Source organism: Schistocerca gregaria, chromosome 1, assembly GCF_023897955.1.
Source record: "Schistocerca gregaria isolate iqSchGreg1 chromosome 1, iqSchGreg1.2, whole genome shotgun sequence".
NCBI classification, from domain to species: Eukaryota; Metazoa; Arthropoda; class Insecta; order Orthoptera; family Acrididae; genus Schistocerca; species Schistocerca gregaria.
In genome coordinates, this window is record NC_064920.1 from 210,512,265 (window position 1) to 210,533,200 (window position 20,936).

The 20,936-nt window shown below is 41.2% G+C and overlaps 1 pseudogene; it reads right to left on the reverse strand.

Moving 5' to 3' along the window:
* Window positions 1-405: 405 nt before the first annotated feature.
* LOC126291986 (5S ribosomal RNA) lies at window positions 406-523 on the reverse strand (annotated as a pseudogene).
* Window positions 524-20,936: the final 20,413 nt, after the last annotated feature.

Consider the following 20,936-nt stretch of genomic DNA (forward strand, 5'->3'; position numbering starts at 1 on the left):
CAGTACTGACAATTCTCCGACATTCAAGCATGGGCAAAAGCACCATCAGGATGGCTTTCCCATATGTAACCACGCGTGAAATAGCAAGGATATACAAGCTATTTCGATAAAATGGAATACCAAGACCTTTACAAGGAATGTATCTATTGAGCAGGCACTAGGGGGTTTTATGACAGCACCCCACTCATCACCTGCGAATTAAAGCACTCCGTCATCAGGCCACAAGTCACCCATCGCGACCATAGGACCGCTGTGTCATCCTCAGTCAAGGATGCTGATAGGAGGGGTGTTTGGTCAGCACACCGCTCTCCCGGTCGTTATGATGGTCTTCTGTGACCGGAGCCGCTACTGTTCGGTCGAGTAGCTCCTCAATTGGCATCACGATTCTGAGTGCAGCCCGAAAAATGGCAACAGCGCGTGGGGGCCTGGATGGTCACCCATCCAAGTGCCGGCCACGACCGACAGCGCTTAACTTTGGTGATCTCAAGGGAACCGGTGTACCCACTGCGGCAAGGCCGTTGCCCTGCAAATTAAAGGCGTGATAAAAAAACCTCCATTAACGCATAATGTATTTCACGTTCCGATGAAATCGTTTAAATATCTAGACGTATAACGACTAAACGTTATGAATTGGGTGCTTCATGTGTATTATGATGCAATGAAGGCCGATGGAAGACATACAGAGGTTGTAAGAAATAAATGCTCGAACCCAAATGCAGGCGCTAGCCGTGCCTGCAGCTTTCGCTGTTATATTTGACCACGAACGATACCTGTGCGACGTCCTCAATACGATGCAAGTCTCAGACTTGCTCGTAACATGTTCCGTCTAGTTGTGAGGGCTTTACGTCGGAGCTCAGTGAATTCGAACATGAGCAAGCTGTTCGTTCTGTTATGGGGAGTATTTCCGTTACCGAGGTAGTTGAAGGGTTTGGTGTTTCAAGACGCAGCATATCGAAAATTAATACAGCGTACGCGGTAATCGGAGAAACATCATCCACCAAGCCGCAACGCGAACTTAATTTTATACTGAGACATTGTGACAGATGGTTATCTGAAATAACTGTGACGCAAAATAAGAGCATTACAGTTGCAAAAGTCCATGCAGAACTGAAAATCGCACTCGCGAACCATGTCAGCACCAAAACAGCACATGAACTGCCGCACCAGCTGGATTTCCGAAGTCACTTACTGGTGATGCTAATACACGTAACGGGAAGGGTGTTGACAAAGCCATAATACTTGGACTATGGGTCAATGGAAGTAAGATATTTCGTTGGATGAGTCTTGTTGCACACTGTTTCCAGCTTCTTGCCGACTTTACGTGCCAGAAGTGAAACATGACATGATTCCGGTGGTGATTTTGGCAGCCATTCTAAGGACCCCATTGGTACTTTACAGGGTCACATTGCAACGAAGGATTATGTGATCATTTTGGCTCACCACGTCCGTCTTATTGTACAGCGTTTTACCCCAGTTGTGATGGTGTTTTACAAGACACCAAGGTCACTGTTCCTAGAGCTCACCTTGTCAACGACTGGTTTTGTCAACACGCGGATGAATTTTCACATATCTTTTGATCACTAAAGTCACGAGATTTCTACATTATTGGCCTATTGGGAGAGAAGAGTGCCTGATTTCTTTCTACCTCCGTCATCTTTATTTTAACTTGCCATTATCTGCAGGAAGAACAATCTAATATTCCCTTGAAAACCACACAGCACAAGTATGTACCCTCTCCGAGATGGCGGGATGTGCTTTGAATGCCAGTAGTTCTCCTACACCGTATTAGCCATGATAATGTCTGTTTTTGCTGTTTCCATATTTTTGTCAACCACTTATGTTTGTTGGAGGTACATCTGTAAAGAAAACAACGTGTAAGTTGCCACTGCAACCAATTCTACAGTATTTTGTTTCTCAGGATAAGAGAATTCTTTATGCACGGCTTGACAATTGCTAAAAAATGGAGACATTATTGGACAATAATAATCACAGACATTGATGGACGGCATGACCCGCGCTACATATTTAACAGAGGAGGAGTGATACATTTGTAACGAAAAATTCTACCGATTTCATCACATTGGTAAACAGGACAATAGACATAAATAACACCCATGTTCGACTCAGGTCAGGCTCCCGACATGACAGTCGATATAGGTCTGTCAGCAAGGCTTATGCCCCACTCAGACACTAATGCAAATTTTTCACCTATTATTCATGCTGGCTACCAAACTGTTGAGTCCTTGGGGGATACTGTCCCATTTCTAGCTCAAGATGGTTTGCAGACCTTGCTCCGTTCGGGCAAGGGAATGTTAGTTGAGAAACTAGTATGCCAAGAGAATCCCACGCATGCACAGCAGGGTTTAGATCAGGGAAGTAAGTTCAGTGTCATCGCCTTCCAGTGTGTCCAGCACCTCCTTGGCACCGTGTCGGCGGACATTATAGTCGATACACAGAAAGCCGGACTACCACAAACGTAAACAGACAAACATGATCCAGAATAATCTCCCTGGAACATTGCTGCTCAGCAACGGTACGTCGCGCAAAGATACGCAAAACGTGTATGGCCATTGTGCATAGCAACTGTCCACACCACATGCCGATGATGTTCATGAACAATGTGTGGTGTGTAACACGTTCCCCTCCCTCTCACACTAACTTGGGACCAGAATTACTTGTCATCGTAAAGCGGGTTTCATCAGAGTATATTACTCTGGACCATTGTTGGCGAACCCAACCAACGTGCTCCCTAATCCAACTAACTCTTTCTCGCGATGGCATGGTTAGATTGATGTACTGGCGGTAGTTGCAAGTCTGCAGCCGGCCGGGGTGGCCGAGCGGTTCTAGGTGCTACAGTCTGGAACCGCGCGACCGCAACTGTCGCAGGTTCAAATCCTGCCTCGGGCCTGAATGTGTATGATGTCCTTATTTAGGTTTAAGTAGTTCTGAATTCTAGGGACTGATGACCTCAGACGTTAAGTCCTGTAGTGCTCAGAGCCATTTGAACTGTCTAGCAGTGAGATGAGATCTTGTTTCTTTTTGTCACTAAGGCTAAGCATCAATATTCGTGCTGTGAGATGGACCGTCTAAAACCACCAGCATTCATTCGCATAGTATTTCCACCTTCAGTGGCCTTGTTATAATCGCGAGAACACACTTCAATACACATCAAATACTATGGTCACAATAGTGACACTTTGCCCCGGCTTCGGGTCATTCAGCTGCTCGTCCACGATCGTAAACATTCAAATGATGTCATGCGGACATGCTGCCATACCTTATGGAATGTTGCACTTATTGGTTCTACAACAACCTTCGTAAAACACCGTATTGCATAAACTGTGGTAGGCATACAGTGTGTACGTGCACAGGATTCACTGCAGCTAACATGTCCACCTCTCTATATTTCTTTTTACTATCATTGGTTCGATCTTCTGTGGCACGTGTTCATTGTTTCTTAGCAAATGTCGGTTGTTTCTTAGCAAGTGTCAAGAAATGTACTTAAATAGCAAAGCTGCCGTTCATGTAGTACTTGCAGCAGTTGAAAATTTAGATTCAGGTGTAGTATGATTTAATTTTTCTCATACTGGTCTCCTCTCAATGTGCTAAATTGTCACACAAAAAAAGGTCAAATGGCTCTGAGCACTATGAGACTTAACATCAGAGGTCATCAGCCCCCTAGACTTAGAACTAAACTAAGGACATCACACACGTCCATGCCCGAGGCAGGATTCGAACCTGCAATCGTAGCAGTAGCGCGGTTCCGGACTGAAGCGCCTAGAACCGCTCTGCCACAGTGGCTAGCTGTTGTCACACATACACACAGTTTTGTCAATATTTGATCTTGACGTTTTCGGGGTTGTTGCTTTCACATTCGTTTGCTGTTTACCCTAATTACTTTCTTTCATATTACAATTGTACTGTCGAAGAAAATATTTACTGTGTTGAAATAAGTGGTTTGAATTCCAAAGTAAGTTCCATTAAGAAGTAGCCATTATGTATTGGTGCTGACTAGTTTCGAACATCGTATCCTTTCTCAAACTATACTTAATGCATTCTTGACTGTAATGAATTACTTACGTAGATGAATTGTTTGAGGATTGACAGAATATACGGAACGACTCACCACCAATAAATAAAGGATACTTCTTAATGCAACTTATAGCGGAATTCCAACCATTTAATTCGATAAAGAAAAAGTTCTGGTCATATTTCCGGTCATGTTGTTGCATAAAATTTCCTTTACGTAACACCCTTACGAAATTATTCACCAGTCTTTGAAAATGGTAGTCCAATGATGTCCTTGTAAGCCACAAAGAAGCAAACTAAAAATATTAATACTGTACAAAATCCATGTTTGTGCGTTTTTCGTTTCCACATTTGCTTCTTTCTAGAATTCTTAATAATGGGGCCAAGAAAGGTGAATGTGTCGGTCATTGGGTGTTGGTAAAAATCATCCTGACATTAACATGATGTGGTCTAAAATAAAGGCAAACAAAAGTCAGAGTTATTGGATGAAACATATTTTACTGTGTGTGTTTTACATTAAAAACTCATGTACTTCTACATTTATCTTAGCTGATCACTGCTAGCACTAATCAAGGAGATTTAAAGCATTACGGTACTGAAGGGAGGAACTTGTTCGGAAAAAAGAAGAGCGCTCATATTCCGTACCGAAAACGTGAGACTTATAGCAAACAGACTTCACGTGTTTCGGGCGCCGCTTACAAAAATATACCGCTCACTTTTCTAACTATAGTTACTGATTTACTCACAATGTCGACTCTGTGCCTCTATTGATTGACTGAATTCCTCTTTTCCTTTTGAACGACTTTAGCGGTCATCCCCATACTCCACTGTTTAGTTCGCTAACGTTTCTCAAACGATTTTCAAGATATTATTTGGTTAAAAAATCTGATTTTCCCTCACATGGTAGTGTAGCATCTCAGTATCGTAGTACAATATCTATCATTCGATAATTTTTAGTAATCATTCAGAACTGACGGTATTTTTATAGCCTGTGAACCTCGGTTACAAACCATGAACTACAAAAATGCGATAGCGTGCTTTTTACCGTTATTTACATTTTAGTCCTTGCATAAGTGCGAGTGGAATGTAATTAAAAGTACAAAAGAGGTTTTGAAATGTAGGGACACTGATGTTTGTCTTCCTCCGCAAGCCGTATTTTGTTAGTTAGGGTGTTTTTGTGGTTTGTAATGACTCGTGGGTAAGCACGTATTAGCAATCTTAAAAACAGAGCTGTTTTCTTCAGGTACTTTTCACCCATTTAATTAAGTACATTCGGTACAGTCGGTTGGTAAAATCTGCTCTCGCATTTGTTGGTTTTTCTTTTATGTGGTTTTCCACCTCAAATGAGGTAGCTTCTCTGTATTGTTTTGCATCTCCAGTCGGCGGCTGCACCTAAAAATTGCCTAATTTGTCTCCGTTTTTGTGCGTTATAGGAATTCATGCATTACTTTGCTTGCGCAGTAGTGTGTGCACTGATATTTGCGAGACTGGCTTTTCTGTAGAAGAGTGTCTTCAATCTAGCCGACCAAGTTCCCACAGAATGCAAACACGTATTCGTTGCTCGCCGAAAAACGAGTAAATACTAGTTTAGCATCTTTCGTAACATTATTGAACGCCTAACGAATTCCAACACATATATCTATTCTCCGGTTTTTTTTTCTTTTTTAAAAATTATTAGTTCTTACGACTAATTTCAAAAGCCACAAGCTATTAGTCAGGACACAGCGTTTCCTGTAAGCTGTTGCGCTGATGAACCGCCTTTCAGATCTGAAGATAGCTATGACTATCCCGTAGTTTTATCGTAGGTCCCACTGGGTGTAGTCACTGTGCAAGATTGCTGTCTACTTCGAATGCGCCTGACGATGAACTTGTGTTCACTCCGCGTTCTTTTAGGTTACCTCTGTTGTATAAATTATGATCTATTATGCAGATTACGGGAGTATACGCCGAATTTTGTGTAATAGAGTCTAAGCGCTTATCAGGCCTGAGAGAGAACTTCCATGTGCCAGGCTTCCAAGCTCTCCTGAAATAACAACTGCATTTCTGTCAAGTACTGGATTAGTAATGTTGAACTGATGCTGGTTTTTCGGTACGCTATACTTATGTATGCTTGAGTAAATGCGGTAAACTAAAAATATTCTGCAAACTGCTGCAGTGGGCGAAACACGTATGAGAAGTGTTATGCTGCGTTCCATCCTTTGCATCTTATTACAGGATATGTATAGAATATAATTTCGTAGTATGAAATGATGAAATGAGCAGAACCCTAACGGATGGGCAGAGGTGACGGAGGAAATTCTACTGTTCTACGTGAAATAACCAGTGGCAAGGATATCAATATGCAGAATCAACTGTCATTTCCAAAAGAAAATTTGTTCTGTTTTGGTTCAGCAACATTGCATGGACCAAGGATGTACCACTCGCGCCATTACGTGTGGGTTTTTCTTCTATTGTAGGATGCGTTCGTCTTTTGTTTGTTTTGGTAGTAGTGCGAGCGTCTCCTGTTCCTTAATATGTGATGTGATGTGTGTGTGTGTTTGTGTGAAACTTATCCTAACTACCGTGTGTGTAAATTAGTGCCTCACCGCCTCACCATGGTACAGTAGTGGGTGGTCTAGGGAGGGGATATTGCCGAATTTGCGATATCATTGTGTTTCTTCTGTACAGTGCCTTTTATTAGTTTAAATAACGCCTGGTTCCTGATGATTGTTTGATCATTAAATATCTGTTTCCTGTGTGTTATTTCTTTTTGAATTTGGAAGTCTCTTGCTGATTTAGGAGATGCTTCTTGTAACTCAGTCTTACCACTTCCATGCACTTTTGTATTGTTGTAGGGTGGTGGTTTCCTTACACGAGGTGTTCTGGAAATGTGTGGCTGGCGCCACATTTCCGTGCTTGCGTTTCTTGTACCACATTTCAAGAATTCTCATTGTCTGTCCTAACTACAGAGCATTATAGCAGTTGACATTGGAGATGGCGAATGCCAGGTTTTTGGTACATGACAGCGTGATCTTTGTTTTTTTTTTTACATATGTCGCTATATAACTGTTGCTTTGATATACTATTTTGATTCTTTGTTTCTTGAGGATGTTCCAAATATGTCTCAGTTTCTTTCCAGATGTGACTGTGTACCAGCTGGTTTCATGAATTTTTTTTTTTTTTATCCCCTCGCATTGTAGTGGTGGTGATACTGATGTGTGATTATTTCGTGTGTGTTGGAGATCTCTGGATTTCTTGATATTTTGTTGTATTTTTGTTCACTTTTGTTACTAGAGATATTCTAGACTGTACTAGATGATGTCCTCTGTTTGGTAGATGAACCAGAAAATAAAATAGAACAGCTGCATGCAGAGAGACACACATTACACAAAAACATAAAGTTCACCTTAGAGACAGAACAATGATGTCAAATAAACTTCCTAAATATATATCCATCACAAAGCAAAACAATAAACACTCATTCAGCACTCACAGACACACTATTACGGCAGTCATCTAACCACCCACAGGCCCAAAGAATCTGCTCTCGGATATATGATTCACAAATTAAGTATAGTACCATTTGACAACCCAAACTATAATAAAAGATGGGCATAATTATTCAGGTAGCAAAAAACAATGGATATCAACAATTACTAGCAACAAAAGTGTACAGAGAAGCCAGAAAACATGGAAATAAAAAGAAAGCAGAACACCAGATAGATCCCGAGGTCCACACCAAACACACACCACTACACATCATGGGCACAGCACAGAAATTTAACAGACAAGCTGGTATACATTCATATATAGAAACAAGTAGTCATACAGAATTGTGAACATCCTCAAGGAACGAAAATAGTGTAACAAAAAAATAACTTTATACGGAAATGTCTAAAAGAGGACATGCACCACAATACCTGGCATTTACTAAATCCATTGTAACAGTTTATGATGCTTTATACTTAAGACAGACGGGCAGAAGTTTTATAATATGACATAAGGAACACAAAAGAGCATGGAAATATGTCATTAACCACTCAACATTTTCAGAACATCTCCAGCAAGAAAACCACCATCCTACCCCAGTAGAAAAAAGCATGAAAATAATGAGATTCTGTGATAAACAAATTCTAAACCAACAAGAAACTTCTAAATTAATATCACAAGCTAGAAAATATCCCCTCCTCCTAGGTCAACCATCACTGTAGCACAGTAAAATAAAAATTTACACAGACAGTAGTGATGAAATGTTATTTCACTCTTTACACACACATACACACAAGCAATAGCAGACACTCTCACCACGACCAGATCAAACAAAAGGCGAACGCATCCCGCAATAGTAAAACTAAACACACGAAATGGCGGGATGGCAATGGTTCTTCACAACGCAGAAACGTGAATATATTTAGTGTAGTGGAAGTGCCGTGTGCTAAAATCTAACACATACATGTGGAAGAACAGGAAGCATTACGTAAACAACAAAAATCCGAGTGTAACGATAAGAATTAACACTGTTTCTAGTAGTAACGACGGCATACGAACTGTTCACGACCCTAGCAAAGAAAATTGTAGGAGAAAAATGTTGTTAACGTGAAAACCAAAGATGCCTTACAATAAAGCGAAACTTGTTTGGTGTTGACTTTCATTACTGTTGCCTGTACAATTTGTCCACATACTGCAGTCTATAATATATTTCAATACTTCACAGAAATAGCAGTCCACAGCATAATTTGGTGAAAGCTTAGAATAAGAATAATTCATTGGATACCGAAAATAAATGACAAATGAAAAACTATTGCATTTATGTATTATATGTGTGTGTTTGACTGCTATAAAGTTGTAAAAAGACAGACACTCGTCTACAAATGGTAGCAACATTTAAAGTGAAACATTAATCTTCAACCTGTAAGAAAATCGAAGTCATGCTTATAGCACACAGGACCGTAGAGGTAACAGTTTTGTTATCTTTTAAATATTTAACAAATTGATAATGAGCAATTTGCAATAATGTAATGTATGTTGAGAAATCTGAATGCGCATTTGTTGGTAATTTCTTTGCTATAAGGACCAGTTCATTACCTGTTCAGATGTTACTGCAACGACGACTTCCATCATTTATTCCAAATATTTCTGCGTCAGCAAGAACTTACTAGATTTTTTTTTCTTGCTCTGCAAGAACACATTTCGAAACTCATATGACATAGAACATTTAAGTTTTGATATATAACACCTTAAATGTGCTCTGTTAATTAGCAAGAATGTGCTTTGATACAACAAGATAATATGCCAAAAGTTTGCTACCTACGCATTCAAAAATTGTATCTCATGTTAAACATGAAAATAAGTCGATTTTTACACACAATAAAAACTCGTGGGTGGCGGGCAAATTTTCTGCAGGTGTTCTCACTCTCTGAATAATAGGTACAGCAGTTTTAATAATGCACTTCACAGGCGTTGTTACATTGCAACATGCATTCTGTCAGTGTTTTAAATAGTTTAGAGTATTACGATATGGGCACATTCCTTTTAAATCATAGAGAAGTCAATGCACTGATATATGTTAATCATTGTGAATACTGTCAGCTGTTCTCTGGCAGAAAACTGAAGCTGTTGGGGAACAAATTCATACAATTTGCGATATCCTTAACATATGACTTTCCCAAGAGTTTAATGCAAACACATACATATTGTAACGAGTTAAAATTTCAGTTGATGTCTGTGTTTCTTGGACACAGACGCATTATAAAATGCTGTCAGGTCAGTATACTAAACATTATTTCAATTGATATACAGTAACAAACTTGAACAATGTGGCGATGCAACTTCACTTACTGTTCAAACCAAAATTGTATAGCTCATATCATTTTACCAGTGCATTTATTATTGGGAGGGAGAAAATCATCAGTCATCAACTGCAATGTACTAATGTGGGCGTTATTATAAGCCAAATCGTATGTAAAATGACGCTGAAAATAGTGCCAGACTAAATGCGATAGAATATTTTGGCAACACCACATTGTGACAACAGTTATTTGGTAATTAGAAAACTGAGTTATAGGAAAACGAAGATTGAACGAGGAGACGGGTTTTCAAATAAAATATAGATTACATTTAAAAAATTTATTACTGTGATAAGAATGAGACTTAACACAAGCTACAAAACAGTAAAAAATAAGTAATAAATAACAATGCACATGCACTTTATGAAGTATAACCACGTTCCTTTGATAAATGTCACTGTATCTATACGCTGTTAACGTATATACAGTAAGTCTGATTGCACTATAACTTCGTCACAGAACAGTCATGCCATCGTCTTCTGTGATTCTTCCATAATCAAGCAGCACGAGTACAAAGATGTTTTAGGAATCTGCAACATATCAGAGAGAGAGAGAACATTAGTGCAATATAATACAGCAGATAGCGAATTATTTTGTGAGCATTATCCTTGTAAAATAAGAAACCTGCTCGAAGGACCCTACTTTAGAAGCAATGTGTAAGAAATTCTAAAGAATCAGAAGCGCTTCTGAAGCGAGCATCTACACAGCGCCATCATCAACAGAGTAAATTTAATGTGTGTGTGTGTGTGCGTGTCTTGACACTCGTAGTAATCATTAGTAGAATTTATTTAAACCAAGCACAGTTATAAAGACTATTAATGTAAAGATGGCTGGATACTTGAATGGCTTCTTATAATGGAATTGAGCTTGCAGTTTACTCCATTAATAACATTTCTGTGATTTATGATGGACGATTACATTTTTTTGAATCTCCTATGTTATTAAGAAATTGTAGTAGTAGGATGAAGGCCCAACATGTAAAACGAAGAAAAATCCTTCAATAGTTCTCCGTAAGAGACGCAATGACTGAGCAAGAGATTTCAGTGACATTGTTCTTGGCTGAAAATAGAATGATAGCATTGTATAAATTGAATGTAATTAAATACATCACATTCATTAATAATGAAAGTTTTAAAGACTGATGTCTCACTGTTTAACATATAGGTCGAGCACTACTAACTTAAAGATCACAAAAAATAGTGCTAACGTAGTGCACAGCCTGTGCACATAGGGGACGCGTTGATCGGATATAAGCTACACACAAGTTCCGTAAACGCAGTCGCAAGTTTTTGATACTCGTTCACGGATATTAATGTGCTGCGAAGCACTGTAACCTGTTCCGTTCGCCGTAATTTTGACGGAGGGCTCGCGCTTAGCTTTTTCATCCACTCTCAGCTTAGAAACGTCGCTGTGAAATTGCAAATATGTACCTCGTGGAATTAAAAGTAAAAAACTAATTCCGCGCCTTTGTCTTAACAAATTTCAAGTTCCAGACTGCGTCAGGTGTGAGATTACATACTTTTACACGCGTTATGTTTATTTTCTCCTTTCCCTCAGAACAATAACAAATTTCTGCCTAATCAACGTTTTAAGTTGATAGGTAGCAAGTTCGGTTTAACTTAACGGATTTATGCCCACAGTGTTGATTTTACTAACTTATTGTCTATAATGTTCATTATGATGCCGTCGTTAGCTCGACACTCAACCAGTACGGTGCGTTCACAAAGGGTTGCAGAAACTACATAAATAATACTACGCAGGTAGCCAGTGATTAAGGAGTTAATACGAACATACTTCACAGAGAGTGTGGAAGGAGAGGTCGCGCCAAAACAGATTTTACCAGCAGGTAAAGCGGGCGCTCCCAAAATGAAAAGACGAAAACGGCCAATCGCTGGACCTGGGTCTTGCAAAAATCCAAGAATGCAGAAAATCCTAAATTCTTCAGCTACCCTAACTACTGTCGCTCGTTGCCGTTTCATGGATTCGAGTTGACGACTGCAAGTCTCATAATTTGACGAGAAAAGTATACTTATATTATCACGATTCTTTAAATTCTGACCAAAAACGTAATTGTTATCATATGCATATATAACCGTGGACATTCAGCGCTACCTCTCACTCGCAAAGTAACATTGCGGATGTCGGCATCCGGATACCTCCATGTACAGAAACCGATTTTTGAAATTAACGTCTCGAACAAATAATGTAGACACGTGTTTTAAAGCAAGGCTACAGTGAAGCTGAGGCAGTGGCTGTTGCTCACCTTCTGTGCTCCCCGTACCGCTTCTCAGTGCCTGGAGCCGTCCTCCGATTCGGCGCCACAAGACGACACGTCCCCTGTTGGGCAGCTGCAGTCCGTGCACTCATCCGGTATCCGCTTCTCTGGTGGCTCGCTTGGCGAACACTCAGCTGTCTCCTCCTCGAAAACTTGGCTGTGCTCTGCGATGTTGTCTGCCTCCTCGTGAGATCCACAAGACGAACCGTCCGAGAGCTCCCCTTCGTCAGAGCCGGTGGTGCTGCCGCCCCCAGATGAGGAAGAGCTGCAGTCCGTCCACTCGTCTGAGCTGCTGCCTTCCTCAGACTCGCCCTCCCAGTCGTCGTCGTCATCATCATCATCGTCGAGCTCAAGATGGTGCCACAGAGCTTGTAAGCCCCCCACCTGGACTACGTCTGCATTTCCGTCACCATCACCAAGGACCTCTTCGTGACCGTCCAAATAGTCGTCGAGTATTCCGTACTGCTCCGCCTTCTGAATGAAGCTGTTGTGGATGGCGATCCGCAGCAGCCTCCTTCGCTCTCTCTCCAGCTGCGCGCTGCGCCGTCGCATCTCTACACGTTGCTGTTCCAACTCCCAGCTGTCCATCGTGTCCTGCAACAAGTAACGAATTGTTAACATCCCATCAGATAACAACGCTCAGTACTTGCATACAGACACATAATAGCTAGAATAAATAGTTCGCAGAACCCTAAGTAAATCCAGCTGTTACAGTAGTTATGCAGAATGCTTTTCAAACTATAACACGTGAGTAATTACAAGATGCCAACCAGAAAACGCTAAATACAAAGGAAACCATACATACAACCCAGAAACTGGTTACTAACCACGTCCACAAATATGAGAATGGGAAATATTTGTTAACAATAAATATATCAAGCACAGTAAAACAAATATGAAAAATACAATTTAGGTGAAGATCACGAGGTGAAAGTAAATTCGAGCGCCGTGGAATTGCAGTTTCCAATAGATAGTTACGGGTGATTATACCATACCGAAATGTGTTTCATTTCATAGAGACACATACATTTACTATGCCAGGAATTATATATTCTACGAATTTTTTGATCGTTCATGTTGAAGAACATAATCGTAACATCTCCAAAAAAAAAAAAAAAAAAAAAAAAAAAAAAGGGAATGTAGGCAATATCGGATACAGAGATACTTGTTACGAAAAAGACTTTATTAAATGTCGAGAGCGTGAAAGCGTAATAAAAACAGTGGCTAGGAGTACCTACAGTCATAATTCCGCACAATATTAGCGCATAATTGTCAACCGTGCCGTAGTTGTTGCCCGCGGAATGGAAAAGAATAAGCTAAATATTAAGAAAAATGTTTTGCTACGTCTGAGGAATGCGATGAAATGTGACTGCACTATAATAGAAGGCATGTAGTGCGCAGTTCTAGTAGGAAAAAAAAGAGAAGAAAATCTCTACTCTATACAATATTCTGCACGCCGAGACGACTATTAGCACCACTCAGAATGCAGACGAGGCCCGCAGCATCTGCCTACCTTGAGTGTCTGGCAGCTCTTTCCGTGTCTTGCAGCAGCCGGCGTACGAAGACCTCGGTGTCCACACACAGACTGGGCGCCAGCAAGACCAGTGTGTGGTGACAGGCAGGGGGTGAGTGGTGGGGGTACATATTCGAAACCACCCCCTCCCCCTGACCCATCAGCGGAATCGGCACGTATTCATCGGAATGGTACCGTTAGGGCTGTGCGCTGTGTTCGCGGTAGAAAACATACTGCAATATGTCAAACAATTGTTATACTGTTCTGTTCTGCTTCGATTCTTCCCTTCTGTTCCCTAACTCACACTTATTGTCAGGCTTATTTCATATTTTTCAGGCGTTGTCGCAAAGGCCTTTACACTCGTGTTCCTTCAGTACATACGACCTACAATTTAGCATATTAACTATTGCTTTTCAAGCACCCGAAACAATTTTTCACGTGGAGGCTGAGCAATCAATTTGAACTTTCATTACTATTACAAACTTTACTTAAAGTATCAGAAATTGGAACCTAGCAACACCCATGAAAGCTGTAACGTGAAACTAAAACTGCAATCCAACAAATTCGTAATATGGGCACAACATTTCCGTCCATGTCACCTAATGTAAATACAGCGATCACGAATAAAAGACCATTGATTACATTGTTCACAGTTAACAAGAGGATGGAGTTTCACCATATTTTTCCCATGCAGAGCCAATTGATATTGTACTTACACTATCGCTTTAGCGCCGAAGAAAGTAATCGTATTACATCGAAAAGTTTCTTTGTTTACCTCTTTTTCGTAATTCACTATTGCAGCTTCGACGAGGTTAATGTAGACAACCTAACAATTTTTCGTTGACAAATACTCCGAATATGTTATGAATACTGCTACTTGAATATGGATCCATCTCACAATTCAATTAGAGTGGTTTAGTGGCATGGAAATATATATACTAGACCTCCTCGACCACGTGTCTGTATTATCAGCACCGCTTCCCTTCATTCACTGTAGAGAAAAAACCGCCATTTTCCTTCTGTCATGATAATGTGTGTTTCCACCGCTTCTGGGCAGAATGATTACATATACAAGACGTAAAACTATTTTTACTATCCTCGTGTGTAAGTTATAGGATACTGAGTCTTAAAGAGCAAATTTGTGTGTCAACGTGTTTCGCTTCAGCATTTAGAGTACATGTGATGTTTGTTTCGAAACGTTTAGTTAGTACAGTGGATATTATTTACATTGCAAATTCTCCACTCTTAACTATCTTACACTGTTGTATCACAGTGTATGTAAATTACGTTATAACAACATAATTGATAAACAACGAGAGGAATGATCAGTTGATATTTTCTGCCGATTGCCGTCACCATTTTGTATTGTCGCTGCTAATACCTCTAATTTTCAAGGTTCGGTTTCTTCAACACTTGTCAGTCTCTAAGCTAAAGTTGTTATCAGTAAAGAAATATTAGAGGAAAAAACCTTTTTATTTTGATTTTTACCCTTAACACGTTTCCTCGTGTTTTAAGTCCATATTAGGTTAACTTCTTACGTTCCTGCACATGCGATTGTCTCGAAAGAAAAAAACCTTATTTTAGCAGACCGCGACGGGAGTTTGTTTGAAACAAGTGATTTTTTTCGAGTGGTATTTTCGTGAAATGGTAATTTAATTTTTGTATGGGCAAAAAGTAATTCAGTTGTATCAAGTTCCACAACGCTATTCTGAACTGGCGAACAGTGTCTCATTCGTTTTTGTTTATATTTCGCTGACACATAACCTACCTGTTCAAAGAATGCAGATCACGTTTTTGTCACTCTTTATTTATAAAACTGCCTCGTAAGATTCTCACGAATGTCCTGCTGCTGACGATGAATGTTTTCCACACACTCCCACATCTGCGGATTGTGGGGACAATGACGGCGGTGAAAGAGCCTCGCTGTAAGCACGGTGACAACGTGCCCTTCTATGTGCATCCAAGTTTTAGTAGAGCATCACTTTTCGAAGTTTTCATAATACATCTAGGAGATAAACCGCGGCACATACAAGCGTAGACGTAGATAGATAAAGCGTCTGTTACTCGTAAAACAGTTTGGTTTTTTTTTCGAACTAAAGTGCTACTCGGAAAAGGACACTTCTAAAATAAATCAATCATCCATTATTATTGCAAACTAATACATATGAAACTTGCTTCCTTTGTAGTAATAACGGAAGCTCTCACAACACTTAAGCTGGTAGAGGAATATGGAAGTAATTTACGGATCATAGAGATTTCTTTTTAAATAATGTGCGATACGCAACATTTGTTCAGGGTTATATTTGTGACGTTACGGTATTAATTCCTATAATTGGTGAAGAACATGTCTGGCTGTGTCGATCGTCAAACATAAAGCGACATAGTTCATAAAAGTTTTTGGGGGTAAGAAAGTCCGTTTGCTGTCACAGCTACACTCATGTCGCACCACGCAGTAAGAAATCTGTGGCATCCCCTTCAGCCGCGGGCAGGTGCAGTTACTCATCTTCTCCTCTGGCCGTTGCTACTCAGGAACATCTGGTAAGCGATAGTTACGGCCGTCAGCGTTAACCTGAAACTCGTGTACTCCTTCCGAGGTCGTTGGTAAGCAGCGGAGTATTACCTTTGGTATCAACATGCCCAGTAAAGTAACGCGAATTCTTACCAATTTTTGTATCGATGACTACCTCTAAAATTAACGCGGAAGTGCTTCAATACCATCACATCTGCCCACCAAATCCTCCCCCACCCCCCACGCCTACTCCCCTCTCCCATAAGTCGAAAAGTTAATTGAAAAAAACTATCAACAAATATCACTTTACACCCAAAATATGCTACTATTCGAATCTTATGCAACAACGTGCAGGAAATTTTCCCAATAGACATACGATTTTCACTGCTGTATGGACATGTCACTCTTGGGTCTTTGTTACGTGATGTAATGTACAAGCCAATAATGTACAGTGATGAGCCAAAACATTATGAGCAACTGCTTAATAGCTTGTTTGTCCGTCTTTGGAACGAAATACATCACGGATTCTGCGTATCAGGGACCCAACAGCTCGTTGGTTGCTTTTTGGAGATATGTGGCATTAGATGTCTACGTACATGTCATTTAATTCGGGTAAATAACGGGCCGCTGATTTGCGTACGTGGTGATGGGGTGCGACAGCGGTCCAGATGGGTTCCATACGATTTACATCTGGCGTATTTGTTCACCGAGGCAAAAACACGAGTTCACCATAATGCTAATCAAACCACTGTAGCACGGTTTCTGCCCCCCGAGACACGGACGATTAAACTGCTGAAAGATGACATCGCCATTGGACAAGACATAGTGCATGAAGGGATGTAGGTGGTTATCTGCTGTCAGCGTGTCTTCGATAACTATCACAAATCTCATGTAAGCGCAGGAGGATGTCTCCCATAACATAATACATCTACATCTACATTTATACTCCGCAAGCCACCCAACGGTGTGTGGCGGAGGGCACTTAACGTGCCACTGTCATTACCTCCCTTTCCTGCTCCAGTCGCGTATGGTTCGCGGGAAGAACGACTGTTTGAAAGCCTCCGTGCGCGCTCTAATCTCTCTAATTTTACATTCGTGATCTCCTCGGGAGGTATAAGTAGGGGGAAGCAATATATCCGATACCTCATCCAGAAACGCACCCTCTCGAAACCTGACGAGCAAGCTACACCAGCAGAGCGCCTCTCTTGCAGAGTCTGCCACTTGAGTTTGTTAAACATTTCCGTAACGCTGTCACAGCTACAAAATAACCCTGTGACGAAACTCGCCGCTCTTCTTTGGATCTTCTCTACCTCCTCCGTCAACCCGACCTGGTACGGATCCCACTCTGATGAGCAATACTCAAGTATAGGTCGAACGAGTGTTTTGTAATCCACCTCCTTTGTTGATAAACTACATTTTCTAAGGACTCTCCCAATGAATCACAACCTGGTACCCGCCTTATCGACAATTAATTTTATATGATCCTCCCACTTCAAATCGTTCCGCACGCATACACCCAGATATTTTACAGTAGTAACTGCTACCAGTGTTTGTTCCGCTATCACATAATCATACAATAAAAGGATCCTTTTTTCCATGTATTCGCAATACATTACATTTGCCTATGTTAAGGGTCAGTTGCCACTCCCTGCACCAAGCGCCTATCCGCTTCAGATCTTCCTGCATTTCGCTACAATTTTCTAATGCTGCAACTTATCTGTATACTACAGCATCATCCGCAAAAAACAGCATTGAACTTACGACACTATCTAGTAGGTCTACTGCTCCCAACAGCCTGCGTTCGTGACGCGCAGCACGTTTCGAGGTGCCGTTCACCTCGATGAGTCAAAATGGTTCAAATGCCTCCGAGCACTATGGGACTCAACATCTGAGGTCATCAGTCCCCTAGAGCTTAGAACTACTTAAACCTAACTAACCTAAGGACATCACACACATACATGCCCGAGGCAGGATTCGAACCTGAAACCGCAGCAGTCACGCGGTTCCGGACTGAATGCCTAGAACCGCACGGCCACCGCGGCCACCTCGATGACGGCGTTTGTGGAGACGACCAGCAATCATTTCTTATTGAAAACGAAACTCTTCCAGCTATATTTAATATTTCATATTTATTTGGCTACTAGTTTCGATGTTGCGTCGACGTGATCTTGAGGTCCGTACACTTCGATGATATCAATAGTGTGTGGCTGAGTAGTAGAAGTCCGCAGTGAGACCAATACGTGCTCCACACGGATGGCGGGCTGTAACTAGTGACACTAATATTGGCCCCGTCGCAGACTTCTAGTACTCAGCCACGCACAATTGATATCATCAAAGTGTACGGGCCTGATGATGACGTTGACGCAACGTCGAAACTAGTAGCCAAATAAATATGAACTCTTAAATACAGCTGGAGGAGTTTCATTTTCAATAAAAAAAATTATACCAGCTGATGCCCCACCAACATCCAATTTAAATATGTATGTACGAAGACCAGCAATCTAGTGTAGCAAAATGTCCACTGCAGTCATAATTGATTATTTCGTTGGGTCAACGTGTGAACACGTAGGGTTGGTCTGCTGTGGAGCTCCATGTTCAGTAATGTACGATAACAGTGTGTTCCGAAACAGTTGTACGTGTACCAGCATTATGCTCTTTCGCCAGAGATGCCACAGATTACCATCCATCCTCCTTTAAAGAGCAGACAAGCCTCCGAACCCCATGTTCTGTGAAGAATCGTGGACGTGCGACCATTTAGCGCCAAGTGGTAGCTTTACTGTCCCTGCTCTACCTGTATCCGTAGATGCTCATGACAGTAGTAAGTGAACATTCGACTAGCATAGTCGTTTTCGAGATACTCGTTCACAGCTTTTGCGTAATGATAACCTGCCCTTTGCCAGAGTCGCTTATCTCAATGGATTTCCCCATTTGCAGCCAATATCTTTGCTAGGGTCAACCCCTCTCCATGTCTGCTCCGCTTACATACTTTCGTTTCCACTTCACGTGTCAGCAACGTCACCAGGCGGTACCCAATGTCGCCGTGAGCAATAGTCATAATATTTTGGCGAATCAGTGAATGTGGCAACCGTGTTTCTACGTCGCTTCATAACTTGCTCCTCCCCGTCTTGGAGTTGATGGCAGTTGTGCAATCCACTTCATCCTGTTTCCAGCCCCACTCCGTTATCTTATGGCGCCATCTGCCGCCCAGGTACCTAAAGGAATGCGGTGACTTTCCGGCCACCTCTGTTCCAGCCCGTACGCTGCACGTTAGCGATCGAAGAGATAAGTGATTAGTGTGTAGTGAGAGTAGTGAAAATGCAAATGGTGCAGTCTTTGGCGCAGTGAAAATAAAATTGAGTTGACCTAAGTCACTAAAAAATTTTTGTGTCTTGTGCAAACTTACAAAAATATCCCACACGTCATTCTGAATAATGAGATGCCCAAATCTCTATCATTTTCAACTCTCTTGCATCCCAAGACATCTGCTGCAAAAATTTGCCTCTTATTATTGCGTCTGTGCTGACTCTATCTGGCATAAATGCTGCTGCAAATGCAGTGTTTTCTGTTACAAAAGCTATATGGGTTGATGAAGAGAACAAGTTTAGTGTGGACACTGTTAAGGAAATAATTTTATCTAAGACTCGTCTTCAGGTACGTCATATGTTGATTTTTATAAAATTCTGATTGAAAAAGCAAAGTCCTTAATGACGTATATTTTTCTGCAAGATATACCAGAAATATTTTTTCAGAAACCACCCATAGACAAACTTACAGTCCACTATCAACTAAAGCGCTTGACAAAATGTAGATTCATTAAAATTTCTCATTTGTGTGCCACAATACGGTTTGGAAATCTGCTCATCCTATATTAACGACACATTTAAGCTCACCGCTAAGATCCTCTGCAGGCTAGGATATCAAGCTGGTTTGTGCTTGGAGCAGCTACTGTTGCCCTCGCCCTGAAACTCGGGCTATGAGTGGCTGCTTCAGGGTCACGCGACCAGTGCTGTTGTTTCGTTCCTCGTTTACACAATACCACGCGCACCATATATCTGCATTCACGTTCATGCGCCGCAAAGCACTGTTGGTGCACGCAGAGGTTGCTTCCATTTACAAGCTGCAATACGTTTCATCTTCTCTTCGTGATCTCTAAGAACGATGTATTATGTTCCCCACTTAACGCAAGTGCTTCATACTTTATAAGTGGTCTTTCGCGAAAGAGTTTGCGTTTATATTCATACCTCCAAACATCTGCCTGGTCAGGTTTTTCTGCATTTCCCTTGCGTTCAGATAAATATGAGACAATTTGTGTGGGCTTCCTTTGAATACATCCAATATCTGCTGATAGCCCTATTTGGCACGGATTCCAAAAACTTGAGCCGTATTCTAGAATGGGTCGCATGAGTGTTTAGTAAGAAATCTCATTTTGTGTCTTGTGAAAACTTACAAAAATATCCCACACGTCATTCTGAATGATGAGGTACCCAACAAACTTCAGTGGCAGACCCTACAAGCGAGTGGTTTTGCATCATGGAGGGGTTTAGTATTGTAATTTGGAGTGAGGTCACACAACACCTCGTAAATCTCACAAAACGGCCACAACGGGAAAAGTAGACAAATTAGAGCTCATACAGATGCGTGCCGACATTCGTTCTTTCCACGTGCCATTCGAGAGTGGAGCAAGGAAGGGGGCATAAGTTAGTGATACCACAAGTACCCTACGCCACACAGTGTGGGGTGGCTTTCGGGTTATGATGTAGATGGAAGACGCGCCACGTGTTTACC